This window comes from Montipora foliosa, unplaced genomic scaffold (genome assembly GCF_036669935.1).
Source record: "Montipora foliosa isolate CH-2021 unplaced genomic scaffold, ASM3666993v2 scaffold_14, whole genome shotgun sequence".
In the NCBI taxonomy this organism is placed as follows: domain Eukaryota; kingdom Metazoa; phylum Cnidaria; class Anthozoa; order Scleractinia; family Acroporidae; genus Montipora; species Montipora foliosa.
In genome coordinates, this window is record NW_027179439.1 from 1 (window position 1) to 9,389 (window position 9,389).

At 37.6% G+C, this 9,389-nt stretch overlaps 2 long non-coding RNA genes across 2 annotated transcripts; one reads left to right on the forward strand and one right to left on the reverse strand.

Annotated features, from left to right (window-relative positions):
• Positions 1 to 536: 536 nt before the first annotated feature.
• On the forward strand, positions 537 to 5,936 carry LOC137986159 (uncharacterized). Its single transcript, XR_011119610.1, has 5 exons — positions 537 to 570; positions 675 to 707; positions 1,430 to 1,462; positions 1,568 to 1,600; positions 3,305 to 5,936. It is a non-coding gene; the product is annotated as an uncharacterized lncRNA (long non-coding RNA).
• Positions 5,937 to 6,079: 143 nt separating this feature from the next.
• On the reverse strand, positions 6,080 to 7,706 carry LOC137986158 (uncharacterized). The gene is made up of 2 exons (XR_011119609.1): positions 7,528 to 7,706; positions 6,080 to 6,344 (listed from the first exon to the last, which is right to left on the reverse strand). It is a non-coding gene; the product is annotated as an uncharacterized lncRNA (long non-coding RNA).
• Positions 7,707 to 9,389: the final 1,683 nt, after the last annotated feature.

The following is a 9,389-nucleotide window of genomic DNA, read 5'->3' on the forward strand; positions in this document are numbered from 1 at the left end:
AACAATAATTGACTATTTCTTTCCTAGAAGCTGAGGGCGTGGTGATAATTACGGAACAATGTGAGTTATTGAACAAATTACTGAGTGGGGTTGCCACTTTCCTATCCTAGCAGTCCAAGGTCAGAGTTTAAACAACAGAAAATAAAATACAAGTAAATAGATCTGAACTATAATCTTTATTTTTTGTTCTTTTAGCATTACAAAATTCAAACCAGTCATGGTGGGCATAAATTGATTTTTTTGATGTTAATGTTGTGATGAATTTCTGTCGTTATTAACTTGCTTGAAGTCACTCATGTCCCTGAGGGTCCATACATAAGACTCTATTAACATTCAGACTTTGATTACCACTCAACACTTCACTTACATTTTTACATAGAAAAACATAAACGACCAGTGCCACTATTACAATGAAAGTCAAGGGTTTCACAGTGCCTTTAAAACTTGGTGTTCAATTTTTCAACGTATCGTTCTAAAAAAAAATAATTGCCCACTTATCTGTGAACACTTAACACTACATTGTTTCCTACTGTAAGAAAAACCATGAGATCAGTGTACCATCACATGAACGTGAGTGTTTCACATTGATTAAAACTTGTTGTTCAATTTTTCAAAGTATCTTTCTAAAAAAATAATGCCACTTATGTGAACACAAGACTACATTTGTTTCCTAGAGAACAAAGAAAACACTGAAGCATTGAATCCAAGTGAGTATTGAAAAAAAGGGTAGTTAGTGTTTGACTAATTACATTGACATCTAATTACATCGGGCTGCTAAGCGGGAGGGTCATGAGTTCGACTCCTGCCGGACCAACACTCAGGGTCTTAAAATAACTGAGGAGAAGTGCTGCTTTGTAATTACATCCGCAAATGGTTAGTCTTTCAAGTGTTCTCGGATAAGGACGATAAGCCGGAGGTCCCGTCCCACAAATAACTTCCATGTTTATTAGTTCCCTATTGGTATTTTAATCCATGTTAAGCGCATGCGATCATTCTGTCATGAAGCATGCGCTATACAAGTTTTTAAGTTGTTATTATTATTATTATTATTATTATTATTCCCTGTGGGCCATTAAAGAACCCACACACTATTCAAGAAGAGTAGGGGATGAAGTCATGGTGGGCATAAATTGACTTTTTTCATGTTAATGTTGTGATGAATTTCTGTATTATTAACTTGCTTGAAGTCACTCATGTCCCTGAGGGTCCATACATACTAAGTAAGCCTCTATTAAAGATTCAGCCTATGATTACCAATCAACACTACACTACATTTTCTCCTAGAAAACATACAGACCAGTGCACCATTAAATGAACGTAAGTGTTTCACATTGATTAAAACTTGTTGTTCAATTTTTCACAGTTTCTTTCTAAAAAATTAATGCCCACTTAATGTGAACACTTAACACTACATTTTTTCCTACTGTAGAAAACCATGAGATCAGTGTACCATCACATGAACGTGAGTGTTTCACATTGATTAAAACTTGTTGTTCAATTTTCAAAGTATCTTTCTAAAAAAATAATGCCCACTTAATGTGAACACAAGACTACATTTGTTTCCTAGAGAACAAAGAAAACACTGAAGCATTGAATCCAAGTGAGTATTGAAAAAAAGGGTAGTTAGTGTTTGACTAATTACATTTACATCTAATTACATCGGGCTGCTAAGCGGGAGGTCATGAGTTCGACTCCTGCCGGACCAACACTCAGGGTCTTAAAATAACTGAGGAGAAGTGCTGCTTTGTAATTACATCCGCAAATGGTTAGTCTTTCAAGTGTTCTCGGATAAGGACGATAAGCCGGAGGTCCCGTCCCACAAATAACTTCCATGTTTATTAGTTCCCTATTGGTATTTTAATCCATGTTAAGCGCATGCGATCATTTTGTCATGAAGCATGCGCTATACAAGTTTTTAAGTTGTTATTATTATTATTATTATTATTATTATTCCCTGTGGGCCGTTAAAGAACCCACACACTATTCAAGAAGAGTAGGGGATGAAGTCATGGTGGGCATAAATTGATTTTTTTGATGTTAATGTTGTGATGAATTTCTGTATTATTAACTTGCTTGAAGTCACTCATGTCCCTGAGGGTCCATACATAAGCCTCTATTAAAAATTCAGCCTTTGATTACCAATCAACACTACACTACATTTTCTCCTATAAAACATACAGACCAGTGCACCATTAAATGAACGTCAGTGTTTCACATTGATTAAAACTTGTTGTTCAATTTTTCACAGTTTCTTTCTAAAAAATTAATGCCCACTTAATGTGAACACTTAACACTACATTTTTTCCTACTGTAGAAAACCATGAGATCAGTGTACCATCACATGAACGTGAGTGTTTCACATTGATTAAAACTTGTTGTTCAATTTTTCAAAGTATCTTTCTAAAAAAATAATGCCCACTTAATGTGAACACAAGACTACATTTGTTTCCTAGAAAACAAGAAAAAACTGAAGCATTGAATCCAAGTGAGTATTGAAAAAAAGGGTAGTTAGTGTTTGACTAATTACATTTACATCTAATTACATCGGCCTGCTAAGCGGGAGGTCATGAGTTCGACTCCTGCCAGACCAACACTCAGGGTCTTAAAATAACTGAGGAGAAGTGCTGCTTTGTAATTACATCCGCAAATGGTTAGTCTTTCAAGTGTTCTCGGATAAGGACGATAAGCCGGAGGTCCCGTCCCACAAATAACTTCCATGTTCATTAGTTCCCTGTGGGCCGTTAAAGAACCCACACACTATTCAAGAAGAGTAGGGGATGAAGTTCATGGTGTTGTGGCTGTCTTCTCTCTGTATATGGGAGGGTGGGTATAGCAGGTCCATAGCAGATGAATAGCTGCCAAAAATTCAACCTTCTCAAACATCTAAATACCAAATAACATTGCTTAGACCTTGTTTGTCTATTTTTTAAAGTTGCATTCCAAAGGACTGACTCTCAATAATAATGCTAAGTAAAATAATTTGACTCCCTCCTGCCTTTATACTTTAATACAGTAATAAAGTTCAACCTTTTTTTTACTTTACTCACCTTACTTGAGCAATATTTAAATCAACGTTCAGTTTATTTTGATTACATTTATGCTGTTGTTTACTGGCTGTGTCATACTACATTCAAAAGCTTTGCTCCCTTGGGCACTGCACACCTATTCATTGCCTACATTATGGCCTCATATTATTCTTGTTCTCTTTCTATTTGTAATATAAATTGTGTGTACAAAGAATTGAATGGAATGTCCACTTGATTCACACACAAGTCACATTTGAGTAATGACTACTTTTTCCTAGACAACAAAGATGGACGACCGCCCAAAAGAAGTGAGTATTGAAGAAAAAAACTTACTTATTGCTTGCCATTGCCTATGTTTGCAGACAATATTTCCTGGGAAAGAGAGGCACAATAGCAAATGTGGCGAATATTGTTCTCTTTCTATTTGTAATATGAATTGTGCATACCAAGAATTGACTTGAATGTTCACTTGATTCACACACAACTCACATTACAGTAATGACTACTTTTTTCCTAGAAAACCATGAGCCACTGGATGGTGGTGGTGAACTGCCCCAAAGGAGTGAGTATTGAAAAAAAAAAAAACTAACTTATTGCTTGCCATTGCCTATGTTCGCAGACAATTTTCATAAGTTGCATTGAAAGGACTCTCTCAATAATAAAATTAATGATGGCATCATGGCTTGATGATAGTTGCTAATCTGTACCCACAAGACAGTATTATATTTAAATTATAAGAGATGCGTTTTCAATTTTGTTGTTTTCAGGATGCTGGAGGTGTCAGGGCATTGGACATCTCCAATGGGAGTGCCCCAGTTCCCGCAGAGGCGGGAACAGGGGAGGGAGGGGGAGGGGGAGGGGGAGGGGGAGGGGGAGGGGACGGGCCCTATTTAGTGGGGGCCTGGGTGGCATAAAAGTATGCTCTGGGGGGAGGGTCAACATTTACTACAGGTAGACTGTGGGATTGAAGTCAAGCTATGTATATAAACAGCCCAAAAAGCACCACACTAGCAGAAATAAATTACTTTCATCAATGTTGAAAGATTTCAACCATTTGCCACATGATGCAAACACTATTATGGTTACAAATAAAATATTACAAGTTGAAGTTCTGAAAAGATGTGACTGTGTTACATAGCTTGACTGCCCACTATATTATCTGTAGTACATTTTGACCCAAAAGGCCATTGTCTTAGGCACCGTTTACACGAACGCGGTTTTATTTGTAACCGCATCGATTTTGCTGCGGGTTACACCTTCCGTTTACACGACATCGATCGAGACTGTTACTGAAAACATGTTGATTTGGAACCGCTGCCAAAAGTGGAGCGTTTTGAAAGTGATGCGGTTTTATCTGTCGTCTAAACAGCGAAACCGCATCGATTTGAATACGGTTACTATTTTGGTGCGAAATTTGCATTGTTCAATTGAAAATAGTGAATTTAGCACCTAGTGCAGAGCTCGCTTGTACCATTTATGACTTGGATTTTCTGGTGAAAACGGATCCGTGTAAACACTTCCAAACCGCATTGATTTTGACGCGGTTTCGAGATCATGAAAGTGTGTCGACGTGAAACCGTGTTCGTGTAAATGCTGCCTTGGAAGTAGAATAACAATAATTATTTCTGGCAGCTTCAGTACGGCTAAGACAATGGCCTAAATCTAGAGATATAACCAGAGTTAAGAATAATATTAAACATATGAGCCAGTGCAGTAACTTATATAGTTTTAGCCTTAATATCTAATGTCTGAGCAACACAATAATCATTCAAATGCTAGCATCTGTCCAGAACTCATATTAAATGCATCCTTCATTCAGTTTCAACATGATGCTCTCTTCAGTTACTTTACTGATATCTCTTCATACTTTTGAAAATATGCCTGGAAAAAGAATTAGTTTCTTCTCAGTCTGTAGTAGAAATGAAATGTTTTGCTCAGATATTTCAACATTAAACTCAATTGTCATGTACTTTTTTAGGAGCGCCTGTCGGTTTTAGATGTCATACCCTTATTGTTACCAGTTCATTTGTTTGTACATATTTATCCATTGTTATTCAAGCAATACAAACAGTGATACCATCAGGGCTCACTGTGTCACAGCAGTCACGCCAAAACTCAGACTGCAGTCTGTGCAGACCAGGGGTAAAATATGGTGTTCCCCTCACTATTATTGAGAGCTAACCGTAAACAGGCTAACCTGAATGTCACTTAGGCCTCATTAGGCTAACCAAATGTTATTTAGACCTAATTCAGGCTACCCACATTTTCATTTTGCAGACGGTCTGCACAGTCTGCAGTCTGTGTTTTTCAGTGTCCCGTATCACAACAATATAAAATTACTTGCTCAACTGATTGACGTAAATTATGTTGTTTCATTTCTTTCTTCCTTTATTTATTCAGCTCTCTGGGAGAGTATTGATGTAAAGTTTTTTTGAAACTACCATTAAGTCCCTAGCCTAGCCTGGGTGTTTGGGTAACATTTTGGACTGGTAATCAGTGAAATTCAATAATGATGGATGTACATGTAATGTAGTTTCAAGTCACTAGGGCAAAGTATTAAATCAGCAGAAATAGGTGAACTTTTGCCATATATCTTCTGTTGTGTCTGAACAAGAGGATTATTCAACTGGTAATTGATAATGTACTCTAAAACATATTCCCTATGAAGTAACCGGTACATACTTTTCGAAATGTACCTGAAGAAAGAAATATTGTTTGTTTTCAATGTCAAGTAGAAGTTGCATGTTTTACTATGAGATTTTCAACATCAAACTCAACTGGTTATTACTATTGTTACAGGGCAACTGTTAAGTTCTCTGTCTATTGCCCTAGTTCCAAGTAAGAATAATAATATCATTGTCATTTGCAATGTTTGTACATGTGGAGTCAATTTAACTGGCTCAATATTTAAAGCACTTACTGGCTCAAATGATTGAGGTGATGTAGTTTCAAGTCACTAAAGCAACATATTAAATCAACCTCTCATTCACCTGTATTTGAGAAATTCAGGGACAAAAAATTCATGAACTGTCTAAGAGAATAACAGCACCCTGTCTTGGTAGTGAACATGATATTTTTATTAAACTGGACTGGACTAATGGCCAATGATAACTTTGTACTCTTATACGTGACCCCCGCACCCCCCTCTTCTAGTTCCTCAGCAGTCTCAGGCCAACTCGACAGCCAGGCATTTCTTCTGATTTGCTCGTACATAGTTTGTGCTTGTTTACGCAAATGCCTGAGGGCAGACGCCAAGGATTCCTTGAGACAGTCGGTACAGCCCGTACCAAACTCAAAGAACAATGTTTGAGTTATCATCTGTAATATTATGTCAAGGGGGGAAAGAGAGAATAAAAATTATTGTATGATTGCTGACCAAAGACTGCACTCTGTTTTGTCCCAAAGATTTGCAGGGATCCAAATCAAGCCACAAAACTGATCAATTGTTTAGACTTCCATTAATTTTAAGCTTATACAATATGGCTTACAATATCTACTATTTTTAAAGGTTATAAAATAGGCTTTTCATGAAAAAAATCCCAGCATAAAAACCAAGGACTTTTCTGAAAAATAACTGTAAACAACAAAAATCTGAAAAATATTTGAAAATATTTGAGCAGAAATAGAGAAAAACTCAAAATTATATCTTCTGTTACAGAAAGTTGAAAAAGTAGCCTTTTTTTTAGTTAACCAAGATTTCCACCAAATTTGGCTAAAAAAGAAGGAGCTGTGATTTTTTTTAATGATTTTTCAAAATTATGTATGTCAACAAACATGAAAATTGCATTCATTTAATTTGTATTTGACAATCTGGCCCGATTTTCAACGCAAAAAGGACAGTCCCGGCTTTGTTCATGGCATTCAAAAAACAATTGAAGAAATGGTGGCCTGTGCAAGAATATTACGGACCTCAAGCACCTGCATTTTTGAGACAGCAACGGGAGTTGAGCTGTTTTCCCTGTTAACTTGTCTTCACACAACCAACCACATTTACATTGATTGCTAAGTATCTTTTCTCCATTAGAGATGATTACACAAAAAACCTGGGAGACACCACTGTCCTGGCACGCGAAACACTCTCTTCTGGTTGCCGTCCATGTCTCAAAAACGTGTGTGCTTAAGGAGGGTTTTCAGCTGAGCGTGCACGCGCGTAAGCCACACATGCATTTCTAAAGCTGCTTGCGTCAGCTCATTCTAAATGATTTTGCTCACCTTTTCTTCTAATTCTCACACAGATACATCTGCTTTTCGCAAAAGCTATGCAATTTTTGCTCAAACAATATGATGGTCACTTAAACCCTTATTCGTTGCCATGGTAACCGGTATTTTGAAGGAAAATGTCATGTGAGAAATATATGATGGATACTTAATACACTAGCCAAATTTCGTCTTGAGTTTTGATATAATTACCCCAATTATATATAAGGAGAATATGTTTCATTGTGTGAAAAAAAGAGAAATTATTTGCAGCCTCCCTAAGGCCCCTGTTGTCATCACTAACCTCAATTTCCCGTTGTTCGTTTCTAACTGCCGTTTCAAAAGTGCTTGAAATTGTTTTCCTGACATTTTTCCCACCCTTTAGCAGAGGTTTTGCTATGAATAATCATTTCGAACAGTCCGTAAAAGTGAGAGAAATTTCGCAAACACACCACTCGAAGGCTGACCTTCGAGGACAGTGAGGGCTGTTGTATACGAGCTATTGAAGTTTCCACGCTGAAACTGGGTAGATGATTGGCTAAACATATTCACAATAAACCCACCAAATTTGGAGACAACCGGATGTAAACCTATTTTTTCAGGACTACACCCAACGCACGTGCCCAGTGAAAAATGCCAGCACGCGAACGTTGAAGGCAACACCACTAAAGACTCTCGAGCTATGACCACTCGCGTGATCCCGTGGTGTTAATTAGCTGTTAACACCAAGAATTGCGAGGTTGAAAGAAAAGTAAGAATTGAGCTCAGGGTTCATAAAATTTATTCCATATTGTTTTCTTTTTCAGTTTAGAAGACTCTTTGGCAAAGGGTGTAAACTTACCTGAAATTGAACTTTTCGGTCTTATTCGTTTAAAAGAATCCAGATAAAAAATGGAAGCGCTTAAATATGTAATCACACCAGAAAATTGCCGCTTTTTTATCAGGCTATTAGCAGATTTATTTTCCCAATTTTAAAATTTTCAGTCTGCATGCTACAGTGGTGATTTCTGCACCTAACTGATCACGGCACGCGGAGTCACGCCACGGTTGTAATTTTTTTAGCAGGGTTTCTAAGTGCGTGCTATCTCTACAGCACTTGAAAATCATCGAATGAAACAATCTTTGCAATTGAATGAGGTTTTAGACTCCTGAAAAAAAAAACCGGGAGCTAACAGCTAAAAAAACAAAAACAACCAGTGTCCGTTAATCGTGGAAATGCTTTAATCTTATTGGCTGTAAATGACGTCAGATACACCTTTAATAGAAACCGTTATTTTTTACAATTTCTAATTCAAATGTGAGAAGCCATCTAGCATTCGAATATGGATCGCTTTGTTCGCATTCCGGAGAACTTACTTTTAGAAGTTATAACGCTATCAAATGATTTAAAAACTAGTGCGAGGCAACTCCCAGCAAGTGCTCAAGAGAAATTCCAACAGCTACAGAGCAAGTTGGGAGAGATGAGAACTTTTTCTGCGAACGAAGTTGGCAGCACTTCAACCCCGCCGGCGCCCGTAATCGAGGAAAGTTCCTTAGCTACTATTCCTGTGCATGTATCCATTGCACAGACGGGGGAAGCTGAAAACAGTGGCTCAATGATGCCAGGTAAGAGTGCAAATCAATAGGTGTAAAAGAATTGAACTTCGAGACAATTGTCTAGTTATTCATTCTTCTCCTAGATGTCACGCCCATGGAAACAGAGGTTATTGCAGGGGCTCAAACTGGTAGGTTGACATCACAATTTCACATTCATTGTCAACCCTACTGTTAGTCTAAAGATGTGCTATCTTTGATTTTCCGTCTCGTAGCTACCACTCCCATTGCACAGGCGGAGGGCGCCCAAATGAGTACCTCAAGAATGCCTGGTAAGACTTTATACGGCCAAACCAATAGTACAACATTAACTAAGTTTAATGTAGCGTTTCAAAAGGCGTGTCTGATTTATCTGAAACACTTGCCAATTTAAAGGGGTAGTGTCATGGATTTTAGCAAAAATCTGGAAAGCAAAGGAGACCTGTTTTCCAATGGCAAACAAAAAATTAATGGCCAAAGTTTCTTCAAAACGGCTATTTTAGCTCACAAAAACTATTCTTAAGTGTTTTCAGTTACGCGTAGCCAAGATTAAAATGAATGCCAATCTGAAAACGTCGGGCCGACCTTTTGAAG